General features: G+C 39.4%; 1 long non-coding RNA gene across 1 annotated transcript; it reads right to left on the bottom strand.

Moving 5' to 3' along the window:
• Positions 1-4108: 4108 nt before the first annotated feature.
• LOC310878330 lies at positions 4109-5576 on the bottom strand. Its single transcript, XR_014570891.1, has 3 exons — positions 5378-5576; positions 5109-5220; positions 4109-4378 (listed from the first exon to the last, which is right to left on the bottom strand). It is a non-coding gene; the product is annotated as an uncharacterized lncRNA (long non-coding RNA).
• Between the last annotated feature and the right edge of the window lie 12228 nt (positions 5577-17804).

Below are 17804 nucleotides of genomic sequence, written 5' to 3'. Positions count from 1 at the left end.
TTCATCTCTTGTATAGCCTATCATATCTATAGTGAGGATGAATATAATGCCAAATATTCATTATTTGTAAAGAAATATATATATAGATATATAAATATATAATATATGCTTCATTGAAACATAACTATTTTCTGCTCTTGATCATTCTGTTCTGTTGTCATTATTATTATTATTAGGCTATCATATTTTAATTTTTTGTTACGGTTGTTTTTTATAAGCTGTTATGAAGGCATGCAAAATAATGATTCTGAATGTAGGATTATACTTTATTCACTCTTGACTATTGTTTAAAGTCATGACACTGTTACACTGTTGTTATTATTAATTTATTTAAGTTAATCCAGTGCTATGTTTACTAAACTTAACATGACTTGGTGTTTTTAATTTTTTATCGGGACATGTTTTCACAACTGAACTATTTGAAAGATTTTGCCTCTTTGAGTAGTTTGTTTGGTCATCGCTGAATTCATCCAGTGTAAATTAAATACTTCTGCAATTAAATTTTTTGATGAAAACTTGTGAATGTCGGTGTGTGCTGTTGTCTGATTGGTGCTGTTCTTTTAGCATGCAGGGTTCCAGCCTGATTCCATGAATCCATTTTGTCTAGCGAGTGACAAAACAAATTCACGGAACGCAGAGATACACAGGCTGGAACCCAGGCTACTGTTCTTTCAATATTTGAAGTGCTTTGTAGAACAAACATTCCAGACCTAGTACAAACATATAATTTATCATTGTACACAAGATTCCTAATAATCGAGGATTTGACTATAGCCTACTAGCTGAGGGTAAAGCTTGTGAAAGCTATGGTTACTCTCATAGCTTGTGAGGTTGTAGTAGATTTGGCTATTTACTTAATATCCTATTAAAGTACAAAATAGGGTTAAAATGATTAAAGACACTGCTGTTAATAGTATTTGTAGTAGATAACAGTAGCACAATTTGGAATTTAATTGCACCTTATGGCCATAAAAGATTATGAAGTCTGTGTACTTGACTAGGGTTTGACTGGTTTGCTGAATTCCTACAATGACCATAATAAGCCTTTGGTGCACTGCCCTCCTTGTGGAGAGAGGGGATTAACCTAGTCAGCCAATGTTAATTAAAAGCCAAATTGATACTGACAGAAGCCAGCCTTGCATACAAATATTTAAATAAATATTCAAATCTAAACAAGCAACAGCAAAACAAAACATTTATAGGCTTTTGTTTTTCTTTCCAAAACATTTCAACTGCATATCTTGATGTATCATAGTTGTAGGCTATTCAGAAGAAAGAAAGCTGTTACAGAACATCTTTACAGGACGGATATTTATACTCTGAAGCAACTTTTGAAGACTCTGCTCCAGAAACCACACTTAAAAGCACTAAAGAACTGTGTGTAAATGTGTGGTGGGGACGGGGTCAGCGTCACTGGCGAAAATTGGGCCCTATACGACCACACCAAGATGTTTTGCTACACCAACACAGGTATGTTTTAAGATTTCAAGATACATTACTCCTCACTACTGCTTCGCTGTTCATGTTCATACTACATACAGTCACATTCTGGATGTAATTTAATTTTACTACTATTCAGCCTTTCTGACATGTCTTTACATGTTGCTACAAACACTGTCATACATTACAACATGACTATAAACCATGACATTACAAATGGGATCTTATTTCCAACTACTACCCGTCTGCATTTACACCCTATCTCCATGTGCATCAATCACACTCAAGTCATTACTCACACCAACACCTTCCTTGCTCACTACAATTGCCAGTGAAACAGTGACCACATCGCAAGGGAGCCAACGACGCGTGGCGCTAGAATCGAGACCGGCCGAAAGCCGGTTGTCCCAAATATAAGACGACTCAGATTATAAGACAACCCCCATTTTTCAAGACTAATTTGTGGAAAAAGAACATTGAATGTAAAATAGTCTCTCTAGTCCCTGTTTATAATTCAACGCCTACTTTTACTTTTAGTACTTTACTGTAAGTACATTTTAATGCCGATACTTTTGTACTTTCACTTGAGTAGGCTACATTTTAGATACTGGACTTCTGCTTGTAACGGAGTACATCCACATGGCAGTATTAGCCTACTGCTACTTTTCCTCCATAAAACATGTGAGTACTTTTTCCACCACTAGCTGCAACTCACTGGATCTGTGCTTTAACTTCTAAAATGTGTGCATTTACTGACATCTGCTGGTCATCTGGGAGAAGTACGCTTGTATCCCAGAGATTAAAGGGATAGTTCAGATTTATTTTTACTTAAGCTGTCTGAAATACTTGCCATTTATATAGTGGTTGCACTTGCAACTGTATTAACTGATTGTCTGAGTCCTGTGGTGGGAGTTATGCTCTGGTTTTGGTGAAACCAGTGTTGGGTTACACATGCAAAATATTAGGGATGTCCGATATAGACTTTTTGCCGATATTGCAACTCCTAATTTACGATACCGATGTCAACCGATACTGATACGCACTTGTGGATTTAACACATTATGCCTAATTTGTGATGCCCCGCTGGATGCATTCATAAATGTAAGGTTTTCCAAATATTCTACCAGTGTTTTCTGGGGATGCTTTCAAAAGAGTCAACAAGTTTGAACATTTTTAAATAAAAATACTACATTCAAGCTCTTTATGTTGGATACGGGCCAACATTTTAATATCAGTGGCCTCGTTAAAAAGCCATAGGTGTTTATAAGCCTTAATTCAGAATGGACAACTCGGTTTTAGCGGTTTTCGGCCATAACAACAATGTATTATATCGCATAACCATATCGGACAAAATGTCTCATTGGTACATCCCTAATTAAAACCGATAATGATCAAATATTTTCAGATTTTACATGCAAATATCGGCCGATATAATATCGGACATCCCAACAAAAGATTCACTATATTTATATAGTTGCAGCCCTAAAATAAAATGAATGAATAAATTAAGCACTGGACCACACAAAGAGGTCACTTCATTCACAACCAACATTGTTGACGCATACACATTATGCCTGTACCATACGTTAAGGGACTGGTACAGTCTGTATCTCTTCTGGACAGAATGCCATATCTACACGCTTTATGCATTTTGCTAAAGATGCTAAGAAAGAAGTCTTGTCACATTACTGATGCCTAATTGACACACATTTCATAATAACAGTCATAAAGCAATTATTATTTTTTGAATTTTACAATATTTCTTTATTAAAGTGAATAGTCATGATGAAGCTAAACTGAATCAATGCATTAATCATGCATACAATGAAAGATGAAGCCATGGATCTTTATTTTTTTGTTTTTCATGTCCTCACTGTATTGCATTACAGCTTTTTTTTTTTATGTTTATGCCTTGCTTTTCTTTTCTTTTTTTCTCCATTGCTCTGTAAAGCACGTTGACACGTTGCTCTGTAATGCACGTTCATGACATTTCATGTCATGAAAGGTGCAGGAAACTGCAAATAAAACGGGTTAAAGCCCTGTGTAGCAGAGTGTCTCAGGGGGTGCCTGGGGGGGGTGCTATGGGAGTATGGGGTTCTGGCTATTTAGAGGGGGGGTTAATGCATCTTGGTTTAAATAGAAGTCAGTCAATTGGGCTTGTTTGAGGGGGGGTTTGAGTTGAAATCGCGGGCGTTACATTGGTGCCATGACCTGGATGGAGTTTCCCCATGGGAGGTCTAAAGGGGGGTGAGTGTGGCGGATGGCCTCTAAAGTGTAGGGATAGCCAATTGGTCTAGTCTAGTCGCTAATATATTGGACTTTCACGCGGAAGACCGGAGTTCGTATCCTGGGCGTTACACCAGTAATAAAGGTTCACCGATAAGTGAAGTTAATGTTTTACAAATGCTTAATAGTCTATAGTTTAAACATTTATAACCGTGTTTTACTAATGCTTAGTAATGTATAAATAATGCTTTACAAATGTAACTATAGTATACCGGTAGTTATAGTACCGTATAAAGTGCTACCTTTATGTGAATACACGCGTACACTTAAATGAGGAGTCAGTTGCAAAGTGCAGAGATTTTTTTTTTTTTGGTTATGTGTGTATCCTAAAGGTCAAATTTGCCTTCGTGATTTTGGGGTCGGATAAACAATTACCTCAAGAATAGATATCCAATTAGTGTGTAATATCACTTATATACCAATATCTCATTTGGCTGACCACTTGAAATACTTTTAAACCCACATTTATGAGCTAAATAGAAATCGTTGATTACTGCTGCACATTGGAGAATGGTCCGTGGTTAGGCCAGCATTTCTCAACCAGCTTCTTAGCCTCTTCAAAATCAAGAAATTCTTCCCTTGAGACTTTGGGAAATCCAGCATCACAGAATTTCAAGTTGCATCTCATACGATCTGTGTTAATCCTCAGCTTCTAATACAGAAAAGAACAAAATATGGGATGAAATAGGATAGGTCAAAACAGAGTTTTCCAGCTGTTACTACAGCAAATAGAATCTCTATATACCATTTGTGTGTGTGTGTGTGTGTGTGTGTGTGTGTGTGTGTGTGTGTGTGTGTTCAAGGTTCAAGTTTATTTAAATTTCCTTCCCTAGCTAACCCTTTTCACTGTCTTTTAATGTTCTTTAGCTTTTAGTGGGTTTTTTTCCATTTTTTTCTAATAAAGTTGTTTTTAATTTGTTGTTACCTCTATAAAGCCCCCCCATGTAAAGCATCTTTGGGTACTCAGAAAAGCGCTATATAAGTTTGAGATATTATTATTATTATTATTTAGTGTCCAAAAAGGGCAAATTGGATTGCAGCATAGACAGTACATTAAAACAAACAGTTCACATAGCAGATACCTGAGTACAAAGGTGCACACAACCATTAAAGTGCAGGCGTTAAAGTGCTATTCGATAGGTCATAAAAGTGCATGTGCATAGACATAGGCATGTGTGTGTGTGTGTGTGTGTGTGTGTGTGTGTGTGTGTGTGTGTGTGTGTGTGTGTGTGTGTGTGTGTGTGTGTGTGTGTGTGTGTGTGTGTGTGTGTGTGAATATACAGTACAATAAGGCTCTGTATAATAGGCTATGTAATAGCATGTGTCAAAGATGAAGTGATTCAAAATCTAGTAGGCCTACAATATATTGTGAGACTTCATACCTGTGCTTCTGGCAAGTGGAAGGCTAAAGCCACATTGTCCCATACATAGAACTGCGGCATATAACAACTTTCAGCCACCAATTGCTTCTCTGGCGTACGAACCAGCTCGAAACTGTTTAAGACAATAGTGAGAGAGGAACGTGTAACATTCAACTTTTATGTATCTTTTGTTTCTCTCACGCTGACTCTCAAACACACAGACAGTGCACAATGTCTATACAAGTATATCAAGTTGTAACAACACACTATAATCCACACCCATACAGTACCTGTGTGTCTCACACATAGCCTCAGGTCTCCAGATGATTTGGCCATCCATGTAGGCACACACTGCATCTGGGCTGTCATCCAATAGTGGGTACTCCTCCTCAAAGACATCATTGTGTTTGTTGCTATGGACCAACACAGAGTACTGCACCTCCTGTTTGTAGATGACAGTTCTGTAGACACGCAGAACTGGTTCTGAGCCCTCACACACCTGGGAAGGAAAATGTTAAAAGAAATTAATCACTTAATCAGCTGAGACACACCGATTGCAGGATTCTCTTCACAGACCGCATTATATTTTATATACAACACTCACTTTTGTATGCAAACTGTTATTATTCAATCAATTTGCAGTCAATCAAAAGGGTTACTGATCTCAAACACTATCAGACACATCAGAATGTAGTTAACAAAACAAACGTTGTTTTAAATGAAATATCACGTTAGGCCTATACCGTACCTTTAACTTTGATAAGAGGCAGCTGTGAGTTGCTTTACCTGCTTTCTGTACTCCCCCAGCATCTCCTGCAGGGGTACAGTTAAGCGAAAAGAGCCGTATCTCGATGTGTCCAGGAAAGCAGGCGAGGTGGCAAACTTCTGCAGAAGGGGCTCCTGTCCGGCAGCCTGTTCATCTGTCCTGTCTGGAAAGGTGCGATCCAGAAAACACTTCTCAGCCGATTGCATGTCCTCTGGTTGCACAGAGAGGCTCCACCAGAGGAGGTCCTCACAGTCATCAGCGCTGGAAGGGGGGTGCAGAGGGTGCACCCCCTGCTGGTGGAGAGGAGAAATTTTTGACATCTATCAGAGCGTGCTGAATGCAGAATGCACAGCGAGTGAGTTGACAGATAGACACATCATGACGAGACAGCTAAAACCTATTGTAGTTTTACTTTCACCTGCACCAGGTTTAAAGAAATGTAACCCAAACAACAACACAGTAATAATCACATACTGTTATTATGATTAACTCGGTTAACTAGTTCCTAAAAAATAAGTAATTATTAGGCCAATTATACCCGAATAAGACCCGACATTTTTCGCGCGGCCTCGCTGGCTTGGCCGCGATTTCCCTCCCACCCTTCAGCCCCCCCTGGTATAAATACCTCACAGTGTGGATCTTCAACTGGATCCCGTTCTGGAGCATTTCCCCAGGAGGATGGTGCGCGGAATTCTCCTTTGTCAATTTGCACTATCTCAAATAGTGCATTAGTGTCATGGATCAGATGAGAGACATGGAACTCCGGCCGGGGGTAAGGTGGGACGGTGTAACCGCTACATATTCCTGCTGAGGGTTCAAGCATGTTCTCTTTAATTATGTACTGGTTGTATATCCTTTTGCGAGAGAGCTCGATCTCTTTCAGCTCTGTCAACTTTAAATGTTTGCCTCTGATGAAGACCTCCGTATACCCTCTGTTGTTCGTACGTGTATCCATGTCTGAAGCTTGACAGAGAAAGACACCGGACAAGAAATTAGCTTCAGTTTCACTTCCACAAGTTCCACTGCCAGAAAATCTAGGTTTCGAAATGTAAAGAATCGAAACAGAAAGTGAGGGCGCGGCCTGGACAAACAGTATTCAGAATACGGTTCGGTGTTCTGACTGAGTACTGTTTGTTAAATATAGAAATGGTTAAAACATAGAAATCCAGTTCATTGCCTGAATACTGTTTAGAAATGGTTCATTAAAACTTAGAATTAGGTATTTAAAACTAAAGTATTCCCCGGTTCCACATACTGTCTGTTAGTCAGTGTGTTCTAAGAGTCATTTATCCGCTGTAACTTCCCTCCCTCTCCCTCAAAAGGGAACGGAGGCGTGGCCACGGCCGATGGAAACTGAGGTTCCACTGGCCAGAGCCATAATTGCGAACGCAGTGAGCCACTTACTATGACAGCAAGGGCTGAATGTCTGTGTGTGTGTCTGTCCCGCTGTTACACCACCCGCCCGCCACCAGAGGGCGCAGCTGTAGCACACACACACACACACACACAGGGCGCAGCTGTAGCACACACACACACACACACACACACACACACACACACAACCACACACACACAAGCTGCGTTCGCTTCCCGCGTTTGCGCGTCTTACTTGTTATACAGTCTATTGGCTCTGCCACTGGCCATCCTGTCTACAGCTGTTGGTTGAACTGTAAAACATTAACGCCTGCACTTTAATGGTTGTGTGCACCTTTGTACTCTGGTATCTGTTATGTGAACTGTTTGTTTGTTTGTACTGTTTCATCCATTTTTTAATGTACTGTCTATGCTGCAACCCAATTTGCCCTTCGGGGATTTGCCCTTCGGGGACACTATTAGTGTCCCCGAAGGGCAAATTGCGTTGCAAGGTTCAAGTTTATTTAAAATAAACTTGAACCTTGAACCTTAACATACAGTAAATTAGAATAATCTGCTGTTATTATAGGTTTGTTGTCATTAAGACTTGTTAACAGCAGGTGAAACACCTGTGGATCAGATGCGTGCGTGCGTGCAACTTTATTTGTCCTTTCGGAAATTTGTATTGTGCACAGTGCTCAGTCATCAGGTCCTGATGACTGCTGTGCACAAAACAACACAAACACAGATCGTACATTGACAATAAAGAAACAATGCCAACAGAAGGCCACCTGCAGTCATAGTTCCAAGAGGAACATCACACTTTATGCACGGAACTGAGACGGGCCTGCTTGTTCATAAGTCCTATACTTTTTTTTTTACAATATATTTATTGAATTTCTTTTTTTTTTTTTACAAACAGACAATACAACAAAACAATACATAATACAGACAATACAATACAATTACTTAAAATGAAAAACAAACAAAAAACTAAACAATAACATACAGTACATACATATATAAGTACAGTATAATAAAATAAGGGCACTTAAAATGGTAACAACAACAGAGTCCTCTTATGGCCACAAGACCAAACAGCTACAGAGAATACAATTAGACAATTTCAGTTTCCACCATTAAATAAGATAAATCATTAACCGTAATATATTGGATAAACCTTCCCCATATCTTATCAAACATCTTCTGTTTATTCTTCAAAGTATAAGTGATTCTTTCCAGAGGAAGACACAATGATAACTCCCTAAACCACTGAGCAATACTGGGTTTGCCTATCTTTTTCCACGATAAGACTATAGCCCTTTTGGCTTGTAGTAAACATAAATCCAGAAATCTTTGTTCGCTACTCTGAATCTTATGGCCAGGTGGATAAAGACCTAATAGAAACAGTTTTGGGTCAAGCTCAATATCTATCGACAAGATCTTCTGAAGCTCCCTCCTCACTTCTTCCCAGAATTCTTTCACTCTTGGACATGTCCACAGACAATGGAAAAGTGTACATTTGTCTTTACCACATCTGATACAAGTATCTGGAATATCTGCACTAAATTTATTTAATTTCTCTGGAGTGATATAGACCCTCATCAGCCAATTATATTGCAACAGTTTTAACCGAGTGTTGCCCGTCTGGGATTGAGCATCCATACAGGCTGAGCTCCACTCTTCCAATGTCAAGTCCTCTTGTAGATCAGCATTCCATGCATTATATTTGGATTCAGAGGAGTCAGGACAGAATTCTACTAACATAGAGTATAAATCAGAAATGATGCCCCTATTAAAGGGGTTTCTGATAAGCTCTTTTTCTATTATTGACAGGGGAGGGAGTTATAAGTCATATACTTATAGAACTGAGACGGGCCTGCTTGTTCATAAGTCCTATACTTATAGAACTGAGACGGGCCTGCTTGTTCATAAGTCCTATACTTATAGAACTGAGACAGGGCCTGCTTGTTCATATAAGTCCTATAGGGCTAAAGTGGCGCTGTTGTTGTCTGTCTGTCTGTCTGTCTGTCTGTCTGTCTGTCTGTCTGTCTGTCTGTCTGTCTGTCTGTCTGTCTGTCTGTCTGTCTGTCTGTCTGTCTGTCTGTCTGTCTGTCTGTCTGTCTGTCTGTCTGTCTGTCTGTCTGTCTGTCTGTCTGTCTGTCTGTCTGTCTGTCTGTTTGCCTGCCTGCCTGCCTGCCTGCCTGTCTGTCTGTCTGTCTGCCTGCCTGCCTTTCTGCCTGTCTGCGGAACCCCCCCACGGACCCCCTGGAACCTCCCCAAGGACCCCCTGGAACCCCCCCACGGACCCCCTGGAACCTCCCCAAGGACCCCCTGGAACCCCCCCACGGACCCCCTGGAACCTCCCCAAGGACCCCCTGGAACCTCCCCACGGAACTTCATATTGACTCCATGTGTCCATTCAGGGATTTATTTCACTGTCAAGTTTACAAATAAAATATATTCAATAAATGTTTATTTAGTAGACTTGTTTCATTTACCTATTGAAAACTAGCATCATCACCACAAACTGAATTATCATAAAAGTATGTTTCGGACTCTCTTTTCATTGTGTTATTGTCATCTGTTGTATAAATCCACTAAAGACATTTAGTTGTAATCATTCATTCCACTGAGATTCCACTGAGATGTAGAAGTAAAAGTCCTGGAAATTGGAAATACTCAAGTAAAGTACAAATACCTCAAAATTTTACTTATGTACATGCTGCTACAGTATAGTATGCCGTAAGAACCCCATTCTAGCCTACTTAGGTTCATCTTACGGTGGACATGTTTGCCTGAAAAGGAATCTTTGAAATCTTTCATAGTTTTAGAAATATAGTGCTTTCAAATTTGAGACATTTAACATGGGGCTCAATGGCAGCTCTATAGGCACGTCAAAAGTCACTTTCACCTAGAAACTCCATTCACACTTTTTATTATTCAGCTTACTGTGGAGACACATGCTGGAACTTTTTGTTATTTTTATGTTTTGTAGTTTATGAGTTATTTAACTTAAACGCCCGATGCATTCTCTATGGCAATAGCACAAAACTTTGGCATGCTACTAGTCCTACATACTTACACCTAGCAACCCCATTCTAGCCTACTTAGGTTCATCTTACGGTGGACATGTTTGCCTGAAAAGGAATCTTTGAAATGTTTCATAGTTTTAGAAATATAGTGCTTTCAAATTTGAGACATTTAACATGGGGCTCAATGGCAGCTCTATAGGCACATCAAAAGTCACTTTCACCTAGAAACTCGATTCACACTTTTTATTATTCAGCTTACTGTGGAGACACATGCTGGAACTTTTTTTTATAAGTTTACAATAATCATATCAGAACTAGGGACCCCCCACAATAATCAAATCTGAACTGGGGACCCCCCACAATAATCATAACTGAACTAGGGACCCCCCACAATAATCAAATCTGAACTGGGGACCCCCCACAATAATCATAACTGAACTAGGGACCCCCCACAATAATATTGGGGTCCCAATCCACAGGTTGAGAACCAGTGGTACAGAGCCCTGAGAGACACCGGTCGATGAAGGGTTAAGGCGATTGTGTGTGTGTGTGTGTGTGTGTGTGCGCGCGCACGTGCGCCCGTGCACATATTCATGTATGTGTGTGTGTGTGTGTGTGTTTTAGTCAGTGAATAATGTTTTTAATGTTTACTGTGTTGTTTTCTCATCAGATTTCCAGCGTCTCACACTGGACACAAACACAGCATGCTGTGTCCTCACTCTGTCTGAGGACAACAGGAAGGTCACACGGGTGGAGGAGGGACAGGATCATCAGTATCCTGAGAGGTTTGATGGACTGTGGCCTCAGGTTCTGAGTGCAGAGAGTGTGAGCGAACACTGCTACTCTGAGGTAGAGTGCAGTGGAACGGTCTATATAGCAGGGACTGACAGAACAATCAGCAGGAAAGGAGATGGTCTTGACTGCAACTATGACTTGACTATGCGAGGGTCACATCAGGTCACCATAGTTAGTCCACATGTGTCATCATCATCATGATGATGACGAGAAACAGACGGATAAGACCAGATATTTTTGTCTTTAAACAAGCTTGTTATGAGAAGTGAACCTTATAGTATGCATAGTATAGAATAGATGTATTTATGTTAGTACATAAAACATGGTAATAAGAAAATACTATTAGACATCAAAAATCATCCAAAATGTAACAATAAATATATATACTATGTCTCAACCTTTTTATTTTATTTCAAGGACCACAGTTTGCACTGTGTTTATTTAACTGAGAGTGCAAGAATGGAACAAAATGGACCCGTAAGGGTAAAACAGAAAACACAGAAGAGGCTGTAGAACCTGGGGGGGGGGGGGGGGGGGGGCATGTGATCTGATGCAGGACCATATCACTGTGACAGAGAGAGACAAGATGGAGACCTGAATCACCTGATGCAGGGCTCAAGGGTTCATTTGGTTCCATTTGTACACGCTCCGGGCCCCGGTTGTCCCTGGGCCCGATGTTAAGAAAAGGTATACTATATTATGTAACTGCATTAATGTTGACTGTTGTTATTGGTGTTTTTTTAGAAGTTGAAGTGAAAGTTGGTATATTGGTCCATTAAGGATGGGCCAATAGGATCCATACAACCATTTTGTAGACCATTAGGCCTATGGATGAGCCAATAGGATCCATTCAAACCATTATGGGTGAGCCAGTATAAGAACCATCCGACCATTCAAAGAACATTGTTTTCTAAATGGACCGTAATGCTACTTAATGATGTAAAGTCCAATGTTGACTTGTCATCTGACAGCAGAGTTCAACACTTCCATTCATACCACATAATGTTTGTTACCTTATTAAATAGTATGTTTGTTACCTTTTGTTAAAAATAAATAAAGATTAAGATCCTTGAGTAAAACAAAGTGTTGTCTCCTCCTAGATGTGTGTGTAGAACAGGACGTTGTCATGGGTTATGCTTTACATTCACCCACATTATATTTTAGATTATTTTTTTAACCACTTAAACCACATATGCTTCCATAAATTGGGCTACCCCAGGTGTCGGCTCCCTGCTTTTTGACATGGCATGCTCAGAATAGTGATGCTAAGGGTTCATAAACGGTAAGGAGAGAGAGGATTAGGCTACTTATACTTTATATAACAATCATAGCACTAATTAGGCCAAGCATTTTAATTATTATTCTAGTCACAACTCATCTATGATGAGGGAGGCATTCTCAAGCCAGAGGGGAGTTGCACCACTCAGTTCACACAGGTGTGATTTTTATATATAGCACAATTCAGACAATTATAGTTCAAAGTGTAGTTCAAAGTAGTATCTAATTTAGACAGCATTGTATGTAGACATATAGCACTATATATAGTATATGTTTCATTATAGATATTCTTCTTATAGCTTTAATCATCATCATCATCATCATCATCATACTATCATACTATAATGAACCAAATGTCTTGAGTGTGTGTCCGTGTCCGTGTGTGTGTGTGTGTGTGTGTGTGTCTGTCAGAAACAGTGCCGTAACTCCTTACTGCCTGCACCAATCAGTCACTTTTCACACAGGCATTGACCATATGCATATGGAGGGCGTAACGAAGCCCTTTTTTCGATTTGACACATTAATGATTATTAATTTATTTATTAGTCAATTACAAACGTACCCGGGCGCAGTACCCTTCACGGCCACAAGGGGGGGGGGGGGCAAATATCTCACAACGGGTAAGGACTAGTATGTATAATTCATGATGACTCTTTATGTATATGATATACCATGTTTTTTGTTCTTGCTTACTGTAAATCGCTCGATTAATCGATTCATTAGGAGCATCTGCTATAAATGCCTAAATTGTAAATTGTAAAGTGCTTCACAGGAAGAAGAAATATTTTGCGATTTTGCCACCAAGTTACTTACATTTAAATTATATATAATATTTCAAAACAATTTAATGTAAACCATGAAAAGTTGAATCATACACTTCAATGCAGCCAGATACTGTTACGTCAGTCAATCTTACTGTCATGAAATGAATGAATAAATAAAGTGTGTGCGTGTGTGTGTGCGCGCGCGCGTGCGTGTGTGCGCGCGCGCGTGTATAGTGCGTACTGGGAGCTGTCTGGTGTTCTGAGCAGCGGGGGGCGGGGGTTTCCTTGAGCTGTGGTGGGATCCATATTATAGCCTGGGTACCCCCAATGTTGTCCAGCAGGGGGAGGTGTTTTATCAGGCTTAGGATCCAGACGCATGTGCATGTATTTAAGTCATCAGGACGCCCAACGCCAGCTTTTGGCAACACGCCAACACCCAACAGGTTGCTGTAGTGTTTGTTACAACAGGCCCGGCCGTTTGTTTTCATAAATAACTCGTAATGTAACATTTAATTGACATGGACTTCGAGTAGAGTCGTCAGTGTTTTTACCAGGCTGGTGGAAAACAAAAACAAATCTTCTACAATATTAAAGAAGCTGTGGAAACAGAAGTCTTCACTCTGCAGCCTATCAATCAGGTTCGTTTGGAGGTGTTCGCTTATTTAGCTCAGTTGGTTTTCAACCTTTTTCACATCAAGGTCCATCAGCCTATATTTATTCTCCATTTGAGCCACGGAGAATTATAGTCTCTCAGACCCAAGAACTATTAGAGAATATTTGGTTTTCGTTGGATAAGATTGAGGTATTTACAGTTTGCTCGATACAAAGACTGTTAGTGGAACGACACCATGATAAAGCATTACACTTCTTTACGTCAGGGTCCACCCTGTTCATTTCATCAGAACATTTAGAGACCGTAACAATAAATACACTTAAGATTTTGTCCACAATTCCATGCTGTATTGATGTTGGTACCAATGCCATTTAGGAGAGATAACAGGCAAACGTTCAAAATGACAATTATTTATGAAGCCTAATGCTGCAGATATTTAACAATAATGTTACTCTGAGGTGTCCATTTGGTTTAATTCTACTATTTCAAGAGTTAAAGATCTAATAAGGGTCCATGTGGTTATGGGGACCACCTGGAAGGACCAATGGTGCACTGGCTTAGCTAATCAACTGCTTATCATTAAAGGAATTGATGGAAGTGCTTCTATAACTTAGTAACTTAGAAGCATTGATAAAGCAGCAACTAGTTAGTTGGAAGCATTGTTGTTTTGTGTGATGTGATATGAAGCTTTTATTTGCTGGAGTATTTCCAATTTGACATACATTTGGCTGGCTATTTGGACACGAGCTTGTAGATCTGCTATTTGTATACATTTCATACAAAACTTCCCCCTGGGTCCACAGTTGATATTGCTTATTGTGCAGCATTGTGATTTGGTGTGATACTACCCCCCCCCCCCCACACACACACACACACACACACACACACACACACACACACACACACACACACACACACACACACACACACACACACACACACACACCTCTGAGTCAAATGACTAATTGACATCACCAGCTGGATTGGAAGTGACTGTTAACGTGTGTGGTGTTGCATATATTTCCTGGTGTACAACATATAGACCATGTTTAAATGGTGAATGTATTGGGCCTTTTGAAATATAGTGGAATCACTTTGGAAATTAATTTATGATTAAGAGTCTAGCTTAGTTTAGCTGCATAATGCGATGAATCTAGAGTTGCAATCTACCCTCCATTGACATCCCATTGATCCAAATTACATTTATGATCTGCTTGTATTAAAGGACAACTTTAGTTTTTTTCAAAATTAGGTTATTAGATGGTAAAAGATGAATGTGTTTTGTTTCTTTCGTTTTAGCTTTTTTAGCTATTTTTTTACAGGTGGGTGGGGGAACATTGGAACATGGGGCTAAATATGTTTTATTTTTTAAACAAAATGTCATAGCTATTTAGTTATTTTATTTACTATAGTCCTACTAGACCCCATACAATTACATCTGGCCACAAACGATCACAGGATCTACTGAATGTGAAGGGGGAGGTGACAAACTAGCCACAATTTGCAACTCTAGATTTTTTTTTTCATAATGGGGTGAATCTAGCCGCAATTTGCAACTCTAGATTGTTTTAAATAATGGGATGAATCTAGAGTTGCAATACCCTCCATTGACTCCCCATTCATCCAATTTGCATTTGTGATCCGCTTGTATTAAACAACGTTAAACTCACCAACATGGCAGCTCTAGGCCAAGGTTGAATTATCATCTTTCAATCTGCCGAGCTTTTGTTTCATAAAAATCCACCATAGACATTTTGTTATGAGCTATACTTTCTGTCACGAAATTCTGTGCAGGTGATTCTTTTTGGTGGAGTGTTGGAGTTTGGAAGCACTCCTTTTTATTAACGGGTCGCGCTGCTGCCTCCTGCATTATGTGCAAATTCTAAACGGGTGGTATGCAGGGCCGTTCAGTGACTTTGACGAGTGCTTCCAAACTCCAACACTTAGAAAAAGAATCACCTGCACAGAATGTCTTGACAGAAAGTATCTCATAACAACATTTCTATGGTGAATTTATATGAAACAAAAGCTCGGCAGATTGAAAGAGGATAATTCAAGCTTGGCCTAGAGTTGCAATGTTGGTGAGTTTAACGTTGTTTAATACAAGCAGATCACAAACGCAAATTAACGTTTGGAACCAAATGGACCCTAATGGATCCATTTATACTCTCAGAATTAAATAAACATTGATCTTACAATATAAATTGTGGGTCTCAGAGATAGAAATGCCATTAAATGGGGGTCCATACGTAGACTAATGCATGTCAAACTGGGGGTCCTTGAAATTATAAACGGGTTGAGAATCACTGCTCGAGCAGTAAAAATCTTCTTTTATGGGGGTCCCTGGCATATCTTTTCAAATGGGGGTCCGCGGGGCTGATTAGTGTCAATTTGGGGGTCTTGACATGACAACGTTTTGGGAACCAGTGATCTAACTAACTAACTAATTCCATCAACTCCTTTAATGGTAATTAAGCAGCTAAAATAAGCCAGTCCACCAGTGGTCCTTGAGGGTGGTTCCAGGTGGTCCGCATGCAGATATGAGTTTAACCAAATGGACCCTTATTAGATCTTTAACTCTCGAGATGGAATGAAACCAAATGGACCTGTCAACAGTAAAAGTATTGTTTAATAATGTATCACAATTAGATGTAAAATAATTGTCAACTAGAACTGCACTCTGTTGAGTGCATACTTGCTTGTTGCACACTAGTAGGCCATACATGGCCAACTAGTGCGCAAGCAGAGCGCGCAAGTCCTTTTCGACCGCTGTAAACTGTCAAATCTCAGTATCTCTGTGAAGGAACGTTTGAAATGTATAATTTTTAGATGTAACTATTTGCTACCTACCTACTTTATGCATATAAACACCTAGTATTATTAAGTATGATTCAAGTTTCTATCTATATAAGTTTGGGTGAAGAGCTAGTCATAGCCTACATATACACACCACGTACTCTGGTCCCAGCAGATCAGGCACAACTTGCTATTTTATTTTTTACTGATTATGTATATAGTATACGTATGACTAGCTCTAAATGATGACATGGTCAGAGATATGGTCATTTGTGATCGTTTGGTCCCAGCAAAGCAGGCATATACTATATAGGCATATACTATATATAGTATATATATAGTATATAGGCATATACTATATACGTATACATGTATACTATATAGAGTGTGTAGTTGTAAGTTGATTAGCGGTATACTGTGGTTACTTTGCGCCAAAAACCGTGACAGCTGTCCCGCCATTTGATGTTTATGCAAGAAAACAGCAAATCTGTGCCTGTTTTGCTGGGACCAAACGACCACAAATGACCATATTTCTTACGTCATCATTAAGAGCTAGTCATACATATACACACCACGTACTCTGGTCCCAGCAGATCAGGCACAATTTGCTATTTTATTTTTACTGATTATGTATATAGTATACGTATGACTAGCTGTAAATGATGACGTAAGAAATATATATAGTATATATAGTATATAGGCATATACTATATATGTATACATATATACTATATAGAGTGTGTAGTTGTAAGTTGATTAGCGGTATACTGTGGTTACTTTGCGCCAAAAACTGTGACAGCTGTCCCGCCATTTGATGTTTATGCAAGAAAACAGCAAATCTGTGCCTGGTTTGCTGGGACCAAACGACCACAAATTACCATATTTCTTACGTCATCATTAAGAGCTAGTCATACATATACACACCACGTACTCTGGTCCCAGCAGATCAGGCACAATTTGCTATTTTATTTTTACTGATTATGTATATACTATATAGTATACGTATGACTAGCTCTAAATGATGACGTAAGAAATATATATAGTATATAGGCATATACTATATACGTATACATATATACTCTATACTCTATACTGTATAAAGTGTGTAGTTGTAAGTTGATTATCGGTATACTGTGGTTACTTTGCGCCAAAAAACGTGACAGCTGTCCCGCCATTTGATGTTTATGCAAGAAAACATCAAATCTGTGCCTGGTTTGCTTCGACCAAATGACCACAAATGACCATATTTCTTACGTCATCATTAAGAGCTAGTCATACATATACACACCATGTACTCTGGTCCCAGCAGATCAGGCA

The sequence above is a fragment of the Protomyctophum parallelum genome, assembly GCF_964188405.1.
Source record: "Protomyctophum parallelum genome assembly, chromosome: 20".
NCBI lineage: Eukaryota > Metazoa > Chordata > Actinopteri > Myctophiformes > Myctophidae > Protomyctophum > Protomyctophum parallelum.
The sequence above is the reverse complement of the archived record's forward strand: the minus strand, read 5'-3'. Positions and strand labels throughout refer to the sequence as shown.